Here is a 21,672-nt window from a genome sequence, read left to right as displayed (position 1 = left end):
TCTGTGAAAAGGAAAGCTGTATCATTTCATAACACATTCAGGACTGCAGCGGTTAATCAAGCTACCTGCCAAGAGGAATGCCATATCTCAAGAGCATGTCAGAGGAGAAGTCTTTAAGTATGCTCATATGGGACTGTATAACTGAGTGGGATTCTTCTTTCACTTACATTAGTTGTTGACACCGGGGAATTGGAAACATTATATTTAGTGGTGACAAGGTTAATGTAACATAATGTAGGCCCCGGGTATTTGGTGCTTATTTCTGCCCGGCGTTGTATTCACTTATGTCTAATTGTTGAAATTGGGATTTTCAAAGATTAAATAATAATAATATAAGTGCACACACACACACACACATACACACTGTTCTTGAAGCATTTCTGGACATGAACATGATGAATTTTCTACATATGTTCTGAGATCTAAAATAACACAAAAATACCTTAGTAATTATAGTCCTGATTATTTCAATATTTATTAGGCATTCCAGCCTGGGTTGACCCATCGGCTAAAATTGACCACACTTGAACAAGCCTACGACTGACTGGCCTCAGAGGATTATTAATTGCTCCAGCATGCCCTTGCACTATGTGTTTGGATAGGTGTTTCTTGTAGCTAACAAGAAAGCCTTTGTATTGCTTTACTTTAGTCTGCGACTCAATTAGGGAAGGAAATGAGAGTAAATACAAAAAGCCATTGTCTTTCTTCAAGCCGCAGCTGAAGAGCTGAAGATGTTACATAACTTTACAGTATCTTGTCGCTTATATGCATTATAATTTTAAGATGTAATGAAGGAAACGCAAGGGATCTGAGAGTAGGGGCATGGTGATGATGCAATACTGGAGATAGGAGAGGTAACTGAGCAGCATTGTTGATACTACATATGCCCGTTCTGTACTACTGTAAATTAACCTGCTTTCTTCGTGTAGATTCAAAGTCTACAATCACTGAAAACATGCCAGTTTAACGGTAACTGGAACAGCATGTGAACATCAAAGTAATGATACAGTAAAGAACTGCAACTAATTATTATTTTCATTAACTGTTTTGGCTATAAAAAGCCAAACTGTTCAAAAACAGTACAATTCTGTAAAATCTTCACATTACCCTCAAATAAGGCAAATAAAAGCTGTAAATTCTTACATTTAAAGAGCTGAAAACATATTTTTTGGGCCATTTTTGCTTGAAAAATCACCAATTTATTTAATGTTTATTGACTAATTGTTTCATTTATTTGAAGTTTTAGCTGTAATACGGTACAACCTCATGTTCAACAAGCCAACAGTATAAGACACTTTGAAATAAAAATGTTCTCAATTATATAGAGTGCAGACAATGTCACAACGGAAATACATCACTACAACCTTAAAATCCTAAAAACACTGGAGCCTTTCAGACAGTTTCCTTTGTTACACTGTGTTCACATTCTGCTCTGTCTCACTCTTTCACCTCTGCGTGTCTCTCCCTGTCCAGCTCCTCTCATTCACTCTACTCGTCTCGGAAAGGGGTTTCCTAGTGAGGCGAATTCCAACGTGCACTTGCCAAGTGACCCATGACCATGGGCGGACAAGGTTACCAGTCATGACTTTTACAGCCGTTTCTGCCTCCATACGAGTCTCTGTGTCGCCCCGGCCTGAAATAGTAAGTCGGATACTGTCGTAATGAAAAGCGCAGAGCTGAGAGGCTCAGGACAAACCTGCTGCTCTGATGCCCTCCAGGCTCAAGCTGACAAAAACATCAAGACAATGACAGCAAAGTATGAGAGGTGAACAAAACCCCAAAGGATGTTAGAGAGAGAAGGGAGCAAAAGGTGATGGAGCACTAGAATCTACACGCTAAATAAAAGTGTAATTTAGCACCTTCATGGGGTCTTTGTCTCGTACAGTGCACCTGTGCAGCAGAACTAAAAGCTACTAATATTTTTTGATGTAGACAATTTTAAAAGGAGAATATACAACACAATAAATCATCTTAAATGTAGTGGAGCGGTTTAATCCTTAGCTCCTCAGCTGTTTGTTGTTAAATCTGCGAGCACATCACACATATGAAACTTAAGAATTTAGACTCAAATAAACTTTTAATGCATGAGGATAATTTATTTCTTACTGGAGGACAGTTTCCACCTTTCCTTTCTGACACAGCTCTGCTCCAATTATTGATAGTTTTGAGATAAATGTGTAAGTAACTGTGTGTCCAGTGGTCAATGAAGCCAACAGAATAACATCAGTCACATTTAAAGGTCCAGTATGAACCATTTAAGAAGATCTACTGTCAGTAATAGAATATAATGTTCCTAAAGTTGTTTTTATTAGTATATAATCACCCTAAAATAAGAATTGTTGTGAATTTGTTACCTTAAAATGAGCCTTTTACATCTACAGAGGGAGTAGGATTGGCTAAAGTTACACATTGTACGTTACTAGCAGAGACAGGTATTTTTGATGCTGTATTTTTTTATACAGCAGCACAGATAACTTAGCCAGTGTGCTGACACAGTGCTGTGGAGATGCGAGACAAGCTAGCCAATGCAGTTAACCTGTATTGGCTCATCAGTGAGTCCACACATCTCCAGCACATCCTCCTCCATCCTCGGGATGGAGCCGAAGCGAGAGTATTTCTGACAACAAACATGCCGTTGCTTACATACCAACAGGTAAAAAGAGAGAAAAACTCTTTATAGTCAAGAAAGTAAGCGGTACCACCCCAGTACCACAAAATGTTTAGCACAGTGCCACCACAAACATCACTCATTCTTCTTTGGATTAGGCAGACAAGATGTTACAATGACATGTCCCTGCTATACCGTTTGTTATTAATGTTTCTTTTGACAGTTATTTATAGTTTTATAGTTACATATATAGACATGTTTTGTCCAGCTGCTCCCATGTGTTTAAACACATATTGGCACCAGTATCAAAAGGTTTTGAAAACAGTCCTACTGCCAGATGCCGCTAAATCGTACATGTTGGACTCATTGTTGGATTTGTTTTTTTAATGGGCATAACTACATTTAGTTTTGTGTAAATGGCTGCAACACATACTCTGTATTATACCTCATATCTTTAACAATCTTATAATATAAGATATTAACTATGACTATGTTTTTAAACTTTAATTATGGTACTTTATGAAGATAACATACGATAATCCTTTATTGAGGCAATTATTGTGTTATTGATACTAATTTGTCCCTATTCCTCTACACAGATGCCTGTAAGACCATTGCCATTGTAGGCCTTGGTGGAGGAGTTGTTGTTTTTTTTTTTTGTGACAAAAAGTTATCACACGCGAGAGACAACATGTCCTCCCCATTGTTTACTACAAGAAAAATAATCCCGCACTACAAAGAGATGTCTCCTGTTGACGTGCACCGTAGTCTAAAATATTTTTTGAGTAACACAATGTGACAGCGTGGTCAGTAAAGGCTGATGTGTACTTCAGCCATGCAGGACTCTACACGCTGTGCTAGAGATATATAGTCCAGTAAAATAATCCCATCTCATGCAATAAATTGTGCGTTAAAATATTATGGGTAATACGAGTATACTCAGTGTGCAAGAAATACCGAACATGGGGTGCATAACAATTTTATGGCATAAGTATTTAAATCTTATGTGCAGTATTAGTAAATGGTGTAACTCACTCATCCTGAATCCTCCTGCGGCAGGCTTCTACTCTAGATATCTTACTGCAGACCACTGCAGGTTTTTGTAAGGCCTGATGTTTTCTGTGTTTTTATTTAAGTGCTTGCACAGTATATAAGTATCCAATAGTCCTAAGTCAGCAGTCATACATAATAAAGTTTGAGATCCGCTTCATGCTACAAGTCTAATAAACTTCATGACAACATACAACTATTAAGCTATACATGTTTTGGACAGCAACAGCCTTAAGCCTACAGCCTCTTGTGTTAAATAAACATCCGGTGTGTTGCTGCCACAAAGCCAAACATCTCATGGTAGCTTCAGGTGTATATTAGCTTACATAGCCAAGAGCTTTGGCACTGTTGGCCAAACAACAGCAGGGGAGAGGGAGACCGTTGTCCACCATACTGTCTTTCTTAACCTAGACTACCACCAGCGGTGTCAGCATCAGAAATTCTACACAGTAGCTTTAACGTATGTTATTCAATTCAATTTTATTCATATAGGGCCAAATCATAACAGAAGTTATGAACTAAAGCAGGTCTAGACCATATTCTTTATATTAGACCCAACAATATGCAACAAATGCACTTGGTGACAGTGGCAAGGAAAAACTTGCTTACTATATCATGCTGTGAGATTAAAAGAATAAATCCAAGTTGAATGATTGGGGTGATCGTCGAACCAGATGGCACACTTTCATCTCCTCATCCATGCCCCTCATCTATTGCTATAAAGGCAACAGGGTTATTTTACTATTGGGTTCATTGGCAATTGCATTGCACTAGAGGCCTTGGTGTCTTTATCTTAGTTAAAGGTGTGCCTTATTACCAAAGAAAGACAACTATGTAAATGCCTCATTCACATCATCAGGTTAGGACTGGCTTTGCTCATAATGGTTCAGTTGCAAACTGGAGAAGAAGGAAGAGAAAACGCTGCAGAATAAGATGAGTAATATTCTCCTAACCCCTCAACAACATGGCTCCTTCTAGGTCAAAGCGACGTGTTCATTTTTGCGCTATAATTTCTTTGTCATTCTTGGGTCTATTTTGAACACGTAGTACATAAAACGAACACAATACATCTGCTTTGGCTCAGTGCAAAAACAGCTGCAGTGCTTAATACAGACACTTAGTACATCTTGTTATTTTGTCCAAAACTACAAGCTGCATTCATACCGTAAACTTTGAGAACCATAAAATAAGAGAATAAGAGACTATGAGACAATAAAAGTGTAACCCCTTTGAACCATTTCTGTCTGGGGTTTTTTATGTATGAGTGTACATTTGTCTATGAAGATTGCATCAAGGGGGAGACAGAGGAAACCTTTTTTTTTTTTTTTTTTAAGAATCTGATGAAGAGTGAACAAGGAAATGTGAGAGAGAAAAGCATGCATGAATGGCAGCTGGTGCAGGGATGGCATAGTCAGTAAGACTATGTCTGTGTGTGTGTGTGTGTTCATGAGAGTATAAGCTCCTTGTCCCCTAGGGTGCACACCCTGTCAGAGAGATCATAATAAACTGTCATCTGTACAGCCAGGGGCTAAAGTTCCATGCTGGTGCTGAGACCACAGGAAGACTCAGACACTAACTGATGCCATGCCTTAGACGGTTTCTGTACTGGGAACACACAAGCCTGAAGAGAAGTGTGAACATCTTTTTTTTTTCTTCACCTAAATAACAATGACACAGGATCAGACACACTCCGTCTATCTCTATCTCATTTACAGTATATATACTGTATACACACACCTTATATACCCCCATACACCTTCATGAAGGTCATAACATTCAGTTTCTAAAGGGTATTAGAGAGGCGTTGCTTCAACTTCACAGCCATTTTGGATGTTGCTGAATTGTATCGTGTTATACCGACAGGTTTATGTAATTCTATTTATCCCATTAGATCAATGAGGTTAGATAACAGAAACACCTCTGTGTAATCAACAGCTCCACAAACCACATCCTCCAAAATGATCATAAAGTTGAATCCTCTTTAAAACACAGAGGGCTTTTGTATCACTTCATTAGCTACACCTGTACAATCTAATATTAATTTTACAAAGTTCATACATCTTTGTTGACTCAACTCAACACTGATATTATGGCCCTCTCATGTATGTAAATTGGATGCCAAAAATATTAGAAACACAATATAATGGCCTCCAGCTTAACACTGCTGCAAACTACAACCTCAATAATAAGCATATACTTAAATAAAATACCAGTGTGTAGGATTTAGTGGCACCTAGCAGTGAAGATGAAGATTGCAACCGAATGAATACTCTTCCATGCATGTAGGAAAATGTAGGCTGTGAATTTCACATAAAAAGCAAAAGGAAATATCTAGATCAGGGTTTGGTTTGTCTTCTCTGGGCTACTGTGGAAAAAAAATAAAATAAATGTCGGTTCAACATGGCGGACTCCATGGAAGAGGACCCGCTCTCACTGTAGATACAAAGGGCTCATTTTTAGACAGCAAACACTAATGAATATTGTATTCCATTCCTGCAAAGAAATATACCTTAATCTTACACACTGGATCTTTAATACCTCTCTGTTGAACAAAACTGAACATTAATGTATCTGACTATAAGTCAGAACTCATAGTGTACTGGATCGCTTTATACACACGTCAAACTACATCCAAAATCATCATAAAATTAACACCTCTAACCCGTTTCTAAGCAGATGTATCTAAAAAGCTGGTGATTTTTTTTACATCTGATAATCTAATCTTCTTGAAATTTAACTATTTTACTTCTAATTACGAAATGTTTTGAGGGAAATTGCAATCGCTGGCTGATTATGCTCGGTGGCAACATTGTTTTTTTTCCAATGATGGAAGCGTTCTCCCAGCGCATGCAAGTCGTAGCGAGGTGATCAGGGTTGATGGTGGGCGTAGAAGGAGCAAGACTTTGACACCAGAGGTTGAGGTTCGCATCCTGATACCAGCGTGTGGTCAGGTTTAGCCAATGAAAGCGCACTGGTTGAGAATAGGGAAATATTGTGGTTTCAGTGAAACATTGGTTGTCTTATGTAAGTACACACGTCGTGTCTTGTGCTTCAGGCAGTGTGGACCAACTTTCCCTAACATTAACTGCTGTGAAACACAGGCATATTTAATAATACTTCAGCTGCTATGAGTGGATACTGAGTTGGACAAATCAAAAGAAATATGTCAACATGTTACTCAGAGATTCGCCATCAACCAGATGTTACTTAACTACGTTTTCTCATCATGTCGATCAAAATATGTAATCCAGGAGGGATTATGTTTCCTTTAAAGCATTTTCTGTTGCAAATTAAAAGCACATAAACATGATTTATATGATTATATGGATATTATAACCTCTTCTTCCCTCTTGGATGTTGTATTTGACAGCATTGCTTTTAGCTAGCTTCTTCCAAATAAAGCGGCAACTACTATCAAATTGCTGGCATGTTTGTAACCATATTACTCTATGAGGGTCACTTGTAATCGCTAAACTCCTCTGACCTTTCAGTCTCTTATGCCCTACAGTGCAGCGATGAAAACTGTAGGTAGTCACAGTCATGTATGCTTTGAAATAACATTTACATGGATTTAGTGAGGCCGCCATGTGAGATCTCAAGGCCCACCCACTCTCACTCTATAGTAAAAACTAGGAATGTCACTCGCAGGCATGGGGGTCAATTGTACATGCTTAGTCACTGCAGTGTCATGTGAGGAATTCTTCACCAACCAGCACCCAATTTCATGGCAAATTTCCACCACAGACTACATCTGTTTGGGGAATGTAAAGTGAAGCGGCAGGGGGCAGTTCTCCTGGATTAAGTCTGCTCATCAGTTTATCATTCATCAGACAGCGGGAGTTTCAGTACAGAAGAGAAGGGGAGGAGGGAAAAATCCCTAATTTTCAACAGCCATACCTTCCTTTGTACTTCAGGATTAACGACAGGGCTGAGAGAACCTGATGAGTTTAAAGCTTCAGAGGAGAGCAGGGTGAAAGAAAGCCAGATCAGAACAGAGATACCATTAGAGAATCTCATAAATCAAGAATGCTTATGGCGGGGGAATACGCTCTTAAAGACCATCTGGACTTACCAACCTTAACATTTATTTTGAGCTGTCTCCATTGGGAATATGCTTTTAAGGACAGAATCCTCCTCAGTATCACCACACTTAAGGAGGCACACTTTATGTTGTCTTCACACAGTTTATTTTCTGTCTGTGATTAATAAAGAACGGTCATGTTTTAGTTCAACACACAAACCCAAAAGAATTTCACATCAAGGATCAGGCCCTTTACAGCAAAGTAAAAAAAAAAACTGTTCTGTACGCAGCCCTGTGATGAGAGCCAGTAAAAAGCCTGTGTCACCGGTCCTAACACGAACATCATGTTACTCGGGGTGACACCCAGGCTGCTCGGTAAGATAAGTGTGATTCTCTCTAAGGCCTTCACAGCCCGGGCCAACTTCCTGCAGACACCTCTTCCTTTCTGCGCTTCCTGATGTTATCATAATCCGGGACCCAGAGTGGACCTTTGTGGCTCATGGCCTCGTCTTCCGCTAGCACACGTGTGCGTCACATTATCTGCTGAGAGGCCAGACTTTGCATCCTGTCAGGTGGGGGAGGGGTTGTGCAGCAATGTCGGGAACAGGAAAAGGAAGTGGACACGACCAGGATTAGGTGAGAGAATGGAAGGAACAGAGCACAATATCTATCCCCCGTCTCCCTTCAATAATTTATAAACAACCGTTTCATATTTTCAAAACTGTAAAAAAAACAGGTTTTGTACTATGTCAGCATGGTTGAAAGCATCAATCCGACTGACCCCATGGCAGTTTCAGCATTCACTGGCATCATACCAGTGGCAGTCTACTGCTATAGTCTGAAAAATGCCAAGTCCAATAGGCTGAGTGGATAAAAAAAATTAAAAGAAAACACACTTTCTTTGTGTTGTGTGTGTGTGCTTTGCATGTGTTGGCCCACCACTTGGCTGTAGTGTGAGTGAAAGTCAAGCCCTGGGCCTGGTCTGGCTCTGTACACTTAACTGGGCTTGGAGCTCTTATTTCAATGGAAGCCTAAGTAGAGTTTGACTTTGAAGGCTTTGATCCGGAGGCAATGCTATGGCATTTGACTTCTAGCTAAAAAAAAGCACTGTGTCAGACCTCTGAGGTCACTGGGATCACTTATCACGGCTGAAAATAACCAGTGGCAAGCCACGATTTGGGGAATCTAAAAGAGGCCTGACATTAGCAGGTGCCCTGAGGTGGAATAGAGACAGCTACAGAGCAGGTCACTGACCTTGGACCACAGAGAACTTCTTTTTCTTTTTCTGTCTTTTTTTTTTTTTTTTAAACCCGAGGGCCTCGTTTCACTTAGCGGAAAGGTTCTTTAGCTGAAACTGGTGAACAACAGCAGTACTTCACCAAATGTAAAAAACCAGAGCAAAATGGAGTACTAAAAAACAATAAGGTGCCATTTTTCAGAAACTTTGTTGTCTTACGAATTTTTATAGAGGCCAGTAGAACCTAAAATACAGCAATGGGACCAACATAAAATATGAAATGTTGTTGTTTGATGAAGAAAGGATATCAATCCAAACATCCATAATGTTACAACCAAGTAAACTTTAACTTTGGCAATTGTTGCATTGTTGTTGCAATTTCTAAAGGTGTAGTTTTTCTAATCTACGTATAATATTTTAGTACAAAAGCACATTTTTCACATGTACAGTTAGTATGGCAAAGTGTCTGTGTAGAGACAGCAAGCCTTTTACTCTGAACAGCTCCACTGCAATCCACATTGTCTCTAACTTTCCGATTCATGGCAGTCGTCAGTCAAAATAGTTTAACATTTAACATTGCTGGCCTTTTTTTTAAATCAGACTCGCAGCAGTAAAAACAGTGTATCAGATGTTTAAATGGTTGTTTGTTTGTATGTACTTTTGACCACAGAGTTCATGTGTGTACATCTCCGAGTTTGATGTATCATGTTTGATCAGATCACCAGAACTCAGTGTCTTGCATGCAAATATAGTCCTCGCGGTGCTACATTTGCTGATTCAGAGATAACAGTCTATAAATTAAGTGCTTATTGATTTTCTTCTGCCCACACTCAACACAAAAGAGACAGACAACTTGTTTTTCTAAGCAAACCCAGGAGAAAAGAGTAGAAAGATCAGCTACTGCAAGGCAGGATTTTTTGTTTTTGTTTTATTTTAGCACCAAAAAAAAAAAAAAAAACAATTGTAAGAAAATTACTGTAGCTTTTACTCCCATGTGTAATCTATCATTAATTGCATTATGGAAGAATAGTTTCATAAAAATAAGAACAAAAACAGAATAGTGATTCTCCCAATCAATAAATCAACTCCTTGTGGATAAGTAGGCCAAGTTTGTTTTTTTCTAAGAAATATCACCACAAGATAACAAAAAGCAACACTAAACGAGTATTTGTATGTTAGTGAAGTAATTCCTGACACCAGCAGTTGCTCTTTATCGCTGGTTCTTTCACATTCAATCTCAAGAGTAACTTGAGAGTTTCTTTGTTTATCTTAATACAATATCACTGCCTGAGTCCCAGCCAATATTAGTAGTAAGAATGAGTGTTTTTTTGTGTAATCTCTTGTTCTCATTACTAAGAAATAACAATGATGGACAGTGTTTCCAAAGTTGTAACTGGCCTGAATGATCATCTGGACTAGAAAATAATTTAAAGAGGTTATGGGTTTTATTTCCCTAAAGGGAAATTTTGAGCTTTTGTAGCACAAGGGCATAAACATGCAGACATGTTGTTCAACCTCTGTCTCGCCGCTCTCTCTGTCCCCTGTCTTTGCTTGTGAAAAATCAATGGGTCACAGATGTACACTACTGTGTTTACAAGTTCATCGGAGGACCTAATGCTACAGAGGATTAACCTACAGACAAGTGGTAGTTAGGATTTCAAGCTACTGTATTCATGAATTAAAAATGAAAAAAAAAAAAAAAAAGTTACCACAAATTTACTCTTCTGACCCAGGGTGCTATTAAACTGCATCACTAAATATATGATAATATGCCAAATAATAATACTAAAACTACGAGTAGCTGTCGAGCAAAATATGTCAACATGTATAGGGAAAATAGCGCTAGATGTTCTTTTAATTCTCTCTTGACCAACACTTTGGTCCATGAAAAGGCATTTTAAAAACTAAACAACATCAAAATCTGAATATCCGTGGTCTCAAGATAAATCATAACTTTTTTGGTAACTTCTGGACTTCTCCTATTAGATCGCCATCGGGTCAGACATCTACAATTGTAATAGGAATGGTGCACAGAGATGAAAATAACCAGGGGAAATTATTTGAGCATGCTCCCAAGAGGACAAACCCATTTCATTTTAATGACCCCGTGGCCTTTTCTCTTTTGCCACCATCAGGGCAATATCACAATAGTAAAGCTCCGTGAACAGCAAAATTGCCAGTAGGTTGTTTGTTTAGTCCAACGCTTTTGTGTTGTATGGTGTAATGAACATCGCAGGCTGCCCGAGAAAGGTTTTATACTTTTAGTCTTGTTAATCCCTAAACCACACACTACGCCTGACTCAGCTGCTGCTCGCCCAAATAAGAATGGTGTCCTAATAATGGTAATAATGGTGCCAATTGAGCCTTTGAAGACTCCCACCCGCATTAGCTTTGCAGTCAGAAAAGGGAGTGAATCTTATCCATTGTGCGTTACTGCTTCAACTAGTGATTATTTTTATTGTCTTTTTTTTAATATTATTGTTAGTTTGAGCACCTAAAATCTCATGTTTAAATTGATCTTGTTTTACAATTCGAGCTGCATGATCCAATTGCTAATGGCCAAACAATTAATATGTGTTTGAATATTTGTGAGTACCCAATAATAATTACTAATATTGATTGGTTGGGTTTGTAATGTTTAGATGAAAGCATAAGCCATACAAAGCGATCTGAAAGCTTTATTCTATGTGTGTTCTATTAAGAGACAGGGTTGGAAAAACATTACACAAAGCTGTGAAAAAATACTGCTTTTCTTTGTTAACAACATATTAAAAGGTTGAAGAAGACATGAAAGTGAGGTGGCATGTGAAGGAACAGAGTGCAGATGGCAGACGGAGAAAGGAGAGACAGATCTATACGTGTCAGGAAATAAGGTAGAAAAGGTTATTTACTTGACATTGATCTGTTGCAACGGCAGCAGAGCTCGCCCTGTTTCTCTTTTGTTAACCTTTAAACCAGAGTAAGCTCACAAATGACGGGGGAGTCAACTAACAGGTGTAAATTATGGATCGATGGAGGAGTTCGGACTACATCCGTCAATGACTGCTGCCCGTACAGCCATGAAGATATTTGAACATCAATAAGGATAATAAGGACAATTTTAATATGTACTGAGGATTAATGAATTATTTATGCACAGCTCATACATGTATGTAGGTATGTATGATATCATGTGAGTCCTGTGTGTAATTATACTAAACCATAACCACAAGTCTTTTGCAAATCTAACCTTTTGCCTGCCTAATGTAAACCATACTTTTTTCTTAATCTCAATCTTTCCTCAGCCTATCTTAGCTGTAGCCACATTTTAAAAACATACTGTAGTCACTGTAATTGACATAAAGAGTCTGTACAGTAGGTGTTTTTTTTTACTAAGAACAGGATTTGACAAAATACTCATCATGGTCTAACTGGAGTACCTTTGACTCTGTATGTCCATAAGGAGTTGTTGGTCTTCATTATGTTAGATGTTCGACCAAATTATTACCAGCTCCTGCACCTGCATCTTTTAACACTTCCACTGTGCGTGGCTTTCATTTTTTTGTACACAAACCAAAGCCAAAGGGCTTCTTGGAGTGTGCACTCCACTTTCAGTTTTTCACAAGACAAAACATTTTTTACAGCTGCTTCTCTCGTGTCATAAAATATATAAAATAAACTGTACTCAAAATACAATCTCTAGTTAAAAAGGCAAAGGATGCTGTCTTGGGAAGTGAGCTTATTCATGAATACTCAAAGGCAAAACAGACGTTAACTAATAACAATTTAGTTAAAAGGACATTCATTGCAGACAGAAGGGTCATGCCATACTCTTGTGCTGCACATCAGCAGTACCTGGCCCAAGCCCAGTGAGCACTTCTAGACATCCATCATGTCTCTTTTTTAGTCCATGAAGATGGCACAGACCTGATGCACTGAATGAGGAACTATTTGTTCTTCCATATGCCAGTACTTGTAATCGGTTTCTCAGGATCCTGCCAAATTTTGCCCTTTGCCAACAAGGGCCACATGTTTCCACAAAGGAAAGTCTGGCAATTGGTACGCTGATGATTTTGTAATTTGGGCTTCTGCAGGAAAAGTCCTGATACTATCCAAGTCAAACGTATTATTGTTTTACCTTACTTTGTTTCTTCAGTTCTCCCTACGTTTCTTAAAGAGTTTCTGCACGTTTGAGTTCTAAGTTAGACTCAGCGTGGCCTGTGTCAAAGATGTAAAAGTAAAATATTTCTTTACTTTCTTTCTTCCTGCCTGTAGTAGATGCCCACCCACCTTAGGGCATGTTGTGTCTGACTGCCGACACCAACAACCTCACACGTCCTTCTACCTACACTGTTAAGGCATTGTAATTTCAACATGTTGGATTTTTTCATTGGCCACACTAACTGACTGAAACTTAGCCAGCCTCACTGGGTTGGCAAGGCTGCTAAATAAACATGCATTGGTTGCTCAGGTTCACAACCTTTCCGCAAGGCACAACTATGTGCTCTAATGGAAACATTCAATGTTCCGCTAAAGGCTTTTTCTTTTGTCACACTCTTGAATTTCATTTAGTAAAACAAAAATGGCTGCCTAGAAAAACAAATGTAGGTAAACATTTACGGTAAACCATGAATACTTGGGTAAATACATTCCTTGCCTTGTCACAAGGGTTGTGCAACCTTATAAAATAGTTTAAAAAATATATACATATTTTAATGTCCTTACACAGGTGCATGTGGAGGCACTTCTGAGAAATCAGTCCATTGTGTATTCTAGTGACTCATTTTCAGAGAGGAAGTAGACCCAAGGGGTGAGTTGACCCTAAAAGAGCCAGGAAATTTGTTTTTTTCCTCCTGAACTTGGCTATATCTCACTTTCTAGAGGTGCCTGTCCCACTCACTCACTCTCAAGGACCAAGCCAATCTCCCTTTGTAAATAGAACTATGTTTTATAATTCCCCCTCTCTCTCAGATGACCATATCAATAATGCAGAGGAACCGCATCTGTCCAGGGCCATGAGATTATTTCTCTGATTTGGGCTGACAGTTATGGTAATAGTTTGGCAAACAATCTACTCTAGCAACAATGACCACAGATTACAGCTGTTTTCAGATCAAAGAGACTGCAGAGAGGCCCATGATTGATTGCTCACCAAGAGACAGAGTCAGGCAGTTCAGCCCCCCACATCTCACTTTTGCCTCTCTTGTCTGATAATGGAAAAATTCCTTTATTTCTAATCTTCCTAGGAATTCTATCATTTAGATAGTAGAGGGCCTATTTAAGTACTTACAAATATTAATACTTCAACAGGTCAAATTCTTTGAAACACTATTTCTGTCAAAAGTTTAACTAATACTACAACAACCATTTGTTATATTGTGAAACATATATTGGAAACAGCGCAATATAATATACAGTAATAACATAAGGTTTATGAGAGGCTAAAAAACTGATGTTCTTCCAAACTGTCAACAGATTGTTCATGGTGTACATACAAATTACTCTCAGCAGGGCCAAATAGCTTCAGTAAACCCCAAATAGTTGTCAATGTACATCTAATTTCTTGCAATAGATTTTTCCCCCCGTGTTTTCCTGTATTGTATCCTGACGCAACCGTAGCATGTCATAAATGTATGGTTTCATTTGGTTTCAGATGTGATAGCATTTTCTATACTATGTTATTATTATTGCACAATATGTTGCTAGTTTTGACACTTTAGTAACAAAGTGAGGCGCTAACCTTGCCATGCCAAGTTTTAATTATCCTATTTTTATAGTTTGTTTTTTTCCTAGATTTACATATCAGCAGGATTTTTCAGCACATAAGCTAATGACTTTTTTTTTTTCTAAAACATGCTAGGTTACCTCTAAAAATGTTGGCTAGGCTAACAGTGAAGCATGTCAAAAGGCATGACTGTGCTGCATTAGAAAGACAGCGGCAGAGAGGGGAGAGACGGTGTCTGAATATAGTGGAACAAGTTCTGGATTCAGATGCATAACAAAGGGAAACAGCGATCTGTAATGAGAAAAAGCCTCTTTCACTTGTACTTTTTATCAGCTGCATGTTTGGGCTCACCAGTGTTTACAGCTTTCTGTCACCATTTCTGCAGCTAGGAGCTCCCCTTTTTGTGGCCACTCCTGACAGCTACAACGTACAGAAGAAAACATGTTGGAGGAGGATGTTACAGTTTAGTCCTTGTTTTGTTGTCAAAAGAGAAAAACATATATTTTTGTATTTACAAAGAACTTCTCTCATGCATTCACTGTACAAAGAATACTATGCGTGTTTTCATCTGTATTTATTTGTTGTTTATTTATGGGAGGCATCAAAAATATGTTGTGCACCAAAGTGCATTTCATTGTTATAGTCACGATTACGATAGATAAGATTTTCTGACATGGAACAGGCAGATTATAGTTTCATATCATCGTTGCTACACCTGGTCATGGCTAAATGGTAAATTAAAAGTAACATTCTCAGATATAGATTACATTTTAGGTCATAATGTGTGCACACAGCAAAGCCCTTTAATGTTAAATATCACAGCAAAGCTCAGACACTCTTGCTTGCTTTGCGTCATTGTTTGCTACTATGAACAGTTTGTATCTAAATACCTCAGATATTTAACAAAGGAGCTCATTAATTATTAATGACACAAAAGCTGTAACACCATTTGGCTAATATAAATTTGCATATTTATTAAAAAAAAGGAGACATTTGTGATTAATGGCATCCAGCCATGTCACATGTGGATGAGGAGGAAAATCATGGATCCTTGATCATGTAGAGCCCTGATCAGTACACAAGTCTTCCGACAATGTTCTCTACCACAAAGTAGTGGTTATGTGGTATTATATTGTACAATACTGTTATGGTACACTGTTTAATCAAACATATATCTTGTAATATGAGCAAAACTTGACATCAGCACCCTAATTACAAGTTAGTAGACTGTATTTAACTGTAAAATACTGGGTAGAAATACTGGCTTGTCTACCCTTGATTCAAAGGGGAAAAATAAAAAGGCGAATAAAAAAATGTCTTGACGACAAGGACATTGTCAGATAAGTGGAGAAGGGCAGTCAGAGAGCTATTTAGAGTGACGGTAAATGGCCTTTTTACCATTCCAGCTACCCCTGCCCCCCTTCCCACGTTTAGGGATGGCATTAGAGACTGCAGACTGACATACATTTTTTATAGCTTCATAAAGTCGTCCAATGACCAGGTCACCCTTCTCATAACTAGGGAGCAGAACGCTTGAAAAAAGCCATTCATCACCATGAAAGGGCCTGCTTGTCCAAGCGCCTTCAAACATGCACACAGTCTGGCAAGAGACGCTCAGCACAAATGCTAACGTACTTCTGCCACTAATGCCAGATGACCTTCTCACATCTATTAGCGGGCTGGCTGACGCAGAGGGCAGACACGAGCCCCTCTTGTCTCCTGCAAAGATTTCAATGACAAGGAATAGAAAATATCATGCATGTTAATGGGTGTTGCCACCAACAAAGCAATCTTGGCGTTTTTTTTTTTTTTTTTTAAACAATACAAGGTAATGTCAGGTGAATATTAAATAATCAGTGATTAATCACGCACAAGAAATCCTTGTCTCCAAATATATTGCCCTGTAAATTAGGCATTATTGTAGAGGTGCAGTTAGAGGTAATATAACAGAATAACATGACATGCTTTTTTAAATGTGTCCCCTTTGATTTGGCAAGCCAGAAGGACCTCCAGTGTAGAATTGGAACGCCCCTCACAGACAAACCATCAGACCACCAAACCCCATTAGTGGGCAATTAGTGACAGCTGGTGGGTTGTCAGCTTGGTAATGGCCTCAAAAGGAGTACCCATGGAATACAAAAACTACATGCAATGCAACGCTTTACACCTTGGCGATAAAAGTCAAAACAGAGAGCTTGCTGTATGGAAACTCATGTCCATTGATCTCCATTTCCAGATCTACAAAATGTACAATACCGTGTTAGTTATTGCCGTTTTTAAATGCATGGCAATATTACAAGAATAAAATATAAGATGACAGCTTTGAATGTTGAGCCTTGTAAATGTTGATATATTCGGCTAATCTCATTTCAGCCAAAGGTGTCCTATTTTAGTGCTCTAACAGTTCCTCCTCTTGCTGGCCTTTCATTTTAAAAGCAAGAGGCTAAGCTGTGAGAGGCACAAGAGGTGGACGGGCAGAGGAGGAGGAGGAGGAGGAGGAGGAGAAGGAGGAGGTGGAGAAGGGGGTTGAAGTAGTTTAATAATTTATTTAAGAGGGAAAGAAGGCAGCCAAGGGGAACAAATAGTGTTTCTCCCAGAACCAAGCCCTTCTGACCCCAGCCCTGCGTACCTGAAGCCCAAGCCCCATCGCATTAGTGAAATTCTTATTTGATGGCATTTTAATATTCTGCCTTGATGACTTTTTAGCAACATTTACTTTCGGAGGTCTCGAGCGCTTCCCCCAGAGGAAATGAAACATGTCAAAACCCATTACGAAAAAATCAAAATTTAAATACCTCAGCCGTGTTAGCGGTAATACACACAATCCCCACCGCTCAGAGGCAAGGCTCACAAACACTCATCTGCTTGCCGGCTCGTAATGAGTCTGTTTGATGGGTAAGCGATTTGTGGGTCACCGAGCATACGTTACAGATCCAATTTAACCCTTGATTGCTTGTACTCTGGAGGACCTGGGAAAACGTGTTATTGAAATTTAATACCAGATCATTTCTTCTTCCTCCCATGCAGGGACAAAGGTATGCTTACATGACTCCTTCGATGGCCTGTGCAGATGGGGGAGGCAGTGGGAAAAGCAACCAAGGAAGAAAAGGGAGAGACAAGACAACGGAGAAAAACAAAGACAATTTTATGCATGAAGGTAATCTTTGCCTCATCTGCAGGTCTTGCTAAACACCAATCCAATTAGCCCCTGAAGGCGCAACACCGAGCACCAACTCAATTGAGTATGGGTTTTCGATCATGTGATATATCACTTTTCTAATAATGTTTATTGCAGTCTGCTGTTGGCTGTCAGTGGTGACACTCAAAAAAGATGATGACTGATTCATGGAAGGACTTCTTTCTCTTCCACAAGGACATGTAACCTGTGATGCAGATTTCTTTTAAATAAACACTTTAAACCAAAAGCACTGCGACAATCCTTGATGCCAAACAAACATGATGAATATGCTTTCTTTCCAAAAACATTTGCAAGGCCAACTTTTTTGTAAGATTTCAAAACCTGCATTGTTTCATTTATGTTTGAATCACCAAGCTATTTTGCTCTTCCAAGACTTTTGCTGAAACATTGCTTTGTTTCTTCTTATTACATTACCACTGTTGATCAGTTACACAATTAGTAACACAGAGTAGTATCAAATGTGAATGCATAATAAACTTTGACCCAGTTTTATGAAATATGGCCAAAGTTATACCCAGAGTTCAAGATTTACACATTTCTATGTATCTAAAAACATCTTCTATAGCCTAATCAACCAAGCTGCATCCCAGTCAAGAAAAGCCCATTACTGGGGTAAACAAGAAAAACTTTTTTGTCAACAGTGTTAGGACAACATTCATGACAATTAACACATTGTCATTCTTTATTTTTTTGTGTAGATGTGGAGGTGAGTTGTGTGTGCGATCCCTGAGCAGGACACTGAACTTGTACACAATAAATCTTTATCAGTCACTCTGAATAACAGCTTCAGCCAACAGCTTACAATGTAAATGTAAAATTCATGAAAATCTTTGGGCTGGAACCAAATTCGCTTTAATGTTTAGAGTTCTTTAGGTGGCTCAGAAAACTCTTTACAGTATTTAAATAAATAATACTATGGAGAGTTTTTGAAATAGTATGAAACCTTACTTATTAACTAATGTTAATGTCTTTTTTTTCCATTTTGGGAGTGAATAATACTTGTGTTCTGAAAGCACAGGAGACTCACTGGTAAGGGGGCTAATTGAGAGCTCAAGTGAGCAGTCAGCAGGCTGGCATGGCTCATTCACAGTGTTTGTCATTAGACCCGACTGCAGGGAGAGAATAGAGTGCACTGCACCATTCGTGTGTAACCAAGATTTATGCTAATGTCTCTCTGCATATGCTTATTCTACATATCTATATTAAACTTAATAGACTGTTACATTGCTTCTTAACCTCGGCTTCCATACATGATTACCTTTTCTGATTTCTTTGCAAAATGGCATATAAACACGGGGCAGGGATTTTATCAGCGTGTCAGTGAGTTTGTTTCCAGAGGCAGCCCATGGCTCTCATAATCGTTTTGATACTTCAGGGACTCTATCGAGAACGCTTGCCTTAGAGGCCACAGTTAATATGTCACTGTGTAAATCTACCAGAAAGCTGAGTAGATTATTTTTTAGAGTGTTTCTTTCCCTCCATTTGCCCAGGAGGTGTCAGTGATTACATGAATTTGACACAATTACTGCTCTTCAACTAATTCTGAAACATTATTACAGCATATTTTAACTATGTAGTACATGTAACATATTTAGCAGAACTTTTTAACAACAAAACCAAAGTACAAATTTATTGGTTTAATGATATTTGCATGATGAAAAAAATATATTGTACTGTTTCCCAACTGTTTTGGTTCACTTTCACCGAACTCTGTGTCAATTTTCTCAGCTTTTTTCACCTAAAATGTAAAATAAATAAACTATAATAATAGATATCTATAATAATCGATAAATCTGCCTGCCCAGCACCAAACAGAGAGCAGACATGGTTAACAACTGTCTGATAAACATGGTGGAGCATTGAGCAGCTTCAGGGCCAGATATTTCCATTAGAAGTTGGTGAAGTTGGTGGAGAGACCAGAGCAGAGGTAAAAGTAGCATTAATACTGGACTTACATTCATCTGTTGTACACAAACACAACTTCAAATGAAGCAAAAATTTATATTTGTGTTTCAGTCAAAGACAACCCAATGATCTGCTTACAGTTCACCTAGCACTATGTGGAGAAATTATGGAAGTAGGGTATATATCAATTCCTGTTATATGGGGTTCCTACACACGTTCTTTTAAGTCTACCATATCTTATAATCCACATTTAGATCTTAAAAACCATGGCATATGGCAGGTTGTTGTTAAATGTAAAAATGTCAGACTAAGGGCTCAGACTCATTTTATTGTGGGTGTATTTTCGGAGCATCGTGCTGGTGAAATGACATTTTCCAGAGGTGCAGAGAACAGGATTCATCACCTGCGCCCATTTGGCATTTTGGTGATTCGCCCTGTGCCGAAGTTGGAGGAGAGCCACAGTAGGGGTGTGTCATTGGCAGCCAGCATTGCAATTTTGGTGTCAAGGATAACAATGTTTAGCACTGTTCGCCATCTGCCAATTAGACAAGCTCAACAGCGCTGCATTTTCAGCAGAACATACAGTTTTAATCGGGCTACCGACTTATAATGTCAGCAGAATATAGACTGATGGGTGATTCATGACATACAGTACACGGTGTACACTCTCTCTGCACATGGTGCATGGGACTATGTTTGGTAATTTGCACTTCAAAGGGCTCCTAAATGTGTTGTGTTGTATGACAGGTGAGATTTATTAAGAAAGAGGCTGGTTCAGTAATTCAAAAGCAAAATAAACATAGTCACAAGCTAAAGATCTAAACCTTTAGCCAATACAGATATGTACACGGAGACGGCGGTACGACAAGTTGCGATTTGTCATTGTCATTTTTTTATTTATTGCTATTCTAGGCTTTTGGTATGCTATTCGGTAAACCCTACCGGTGTTCATGTTTCAGTGTCAGTTTTGGATTTTCACGTATGTAATTTTCTTTATCGAATATTTCTTTGCAGACGACTACATAGTCATCAGCTAAAATCAAAACTTGGTAATCTAACCACTTGAACTGTAATCTGATGCTATGTGTAAACAATAGTTTTGTGGCCTTTTAATATTTTACTTAAGGTTATGGTTGACCTTTTTATGGCTTAATTTACTGCATCTAACAGCAGTATAACAGGACTTGATATAAAAAAAAGGCCTTTAATACAGTGTTGGTGGTGTCTTTACAGCAAGCTGCAGGAAGCCACTTAAGTGGCATGCAAAGCTGACCAGAGCTCCACTTGCTCTAAACAGACCCTAGGCTCTCACTTTACACACCATACACTTTCAACTCCCTTTCCCCCCCACACTACCCATTTTGCCAGGCTCTTGACTTACAAATTGCTGCTTTAGACTTGGTTTCATTGTAACAGCTTTCTAGGGAGAAGGGAAGAAACATTTGAAAAAAAAAAAAGCCCACTCAGGACACCCATGTCCCCCATGCAATACAGCAGAGCTGGTCCTTGGCTAACAGTCAGCACATTGTTTCCGCTTGTCCCTCAAAGTACTAACCTCAGCGCTGTCAATAACCTCTCTCTCCATTCTCTAACCTTCCCATCTTTTCAATCTACTTGGACGACTTCCAAGAAGCATGAAAAAAAGTTAAAATGCCCTGGACATAAGCCCTCAATAGCTCAGCGTAATTCCCTCTTTAAATGTAAGACAAAAATATCAGGGCTCTTTAGCATGCCAATGAGACTGCACAGAGAGCAGTGTTCCCAGTGGACGGGTGACAGGAAGAAGGGCAAGTCCTTCCTTGGCATAAAGAGGCACTGTGTAGAGGAAAGACATTGAGCAAAGGAACCATTTGAGTTGATACACACATGCACACAATCACCCACATAGTATGCTAATACAGAGATATTGAACCTCTGAACGGAAACATTCACTGAAAGCTACATGTGT

At 38.8% G+C, this 21,672-nt stretch overlaps 1 long non-coding RNA gene across 1 annotated transcript in view; it reads right to left on the bottom strand.

Moving 5' to 3' along the window:
* Positions 1-21,672, bottom strand: part of LOC113744222 (uncharacterized) — a 139,387-nt gene that overhangs the window by 57,566 nt on the left and 60,149 nt on the right. Inside the window, exon 5 of the long non-coding RNA XR_003461367.1 lies at positions 14,972-15,040. This is a non-coding gene — a long non-coding RNA (uncharacterized LOC113744222). The remainder of the gene's footprint in view (positions 1-14,971; positions 15,041-21,672) is intronic.

The sequence above is a fragment of the Larimichthys crocea genome, chromosome XXI, assembly GCF_000972845.2.
Source record: "Larimichthys crocea isolate SSNF chromosome XXI, L_crocea_2.0, whole genome shotgun sequence".
NCBI lineage: Eukaryota > Metazoa > Chordata > Actinopteri > Sciaenidae > Larimichthys > Larimichthys crocea.
This window is presented reverse-complemented; position numbering and strand designations above follow the sequence as displayed.